At 38.5% G+C, this 429-nt stretch overlaps 1 long non-coding RNA gene across 1 annotated transcript; it reads right to left on the bottom strand.

Annotated features, from left to right (window-relative positions):
- Positions 1 to 37: 37 nt before the first annotated feature.
- LOC111660857 (uncharacterized) lies at positions 38 to 409 on the bottom strand. Its single transcript, XR_002761180.2, has 3 exons — positions 347 to 409; positions 202 to 240; positions 38 to 79 (listed from the first exon to the last, which is right to left on the bottom strand). It is a non-coding gene; the product is annotated as an uncharacterized LOC111660857 (long non-coding RNA).
- Positions 410 to 429: the final 20 nt, after the last annotated feature.

The raw sequence follows: 429 nt of genomic DNA, 5'->3' as shown, positions 1-429 counted from the left end.
GGAAGCAAGATAAGCTGAGATGAAAAATGCTCTAACCTTTTCTGTTTCAATGGTTTCCACATGAAGCCCTTTGGGAAACCTGTAAGAACAAGAAGAATGTTAAATCTATGACAAACATATAACAACAATAATAATAATAACAATAATAATAATAATAATAATAATAATAATGATAGCAGCCCAGGGGTAAGTGCCACTCACTTCCAGTTCAGTGTCTGGTATATCAGCTTTCTCTGAAACCTAGTAAGGAAATATGAATGTGTGCACATATTAAAATACAAAATCGGCACAGAAAATGCAAACACAGGCAGATGTGGCTTTTTGAAGGGGGGGGGGGGTAGATTACCCAGTACATGGCTCCAGGTCCAAAGTCTTCTCTGAGTTGGTGAAGAGGGCCTCAACTTTCTCTCTGTGTGGAGAAATGGAGTA

The sequence above is a fragment of the Seriola lalandi genome, unplaced genomic scaffold (genome assembly GCF_002814215.2).
Source record: "Seriola lalandi dorsalis isolate HSWRI2012SDOR001 ecotype SW California unplaced genomic scaffold, Sedor1 jcf7180001992525, whole genome shotgun sequence".
Classification (NCBI taxonomy): Eukaryota; Metazoa; Chordata; class Actinopteri; order Carangiformes; family Carangidae; genus Seriola; species Seriola lalandi.
This window is presented reverse-complemented; position numbering and strand designations above follow the sequence as displayed.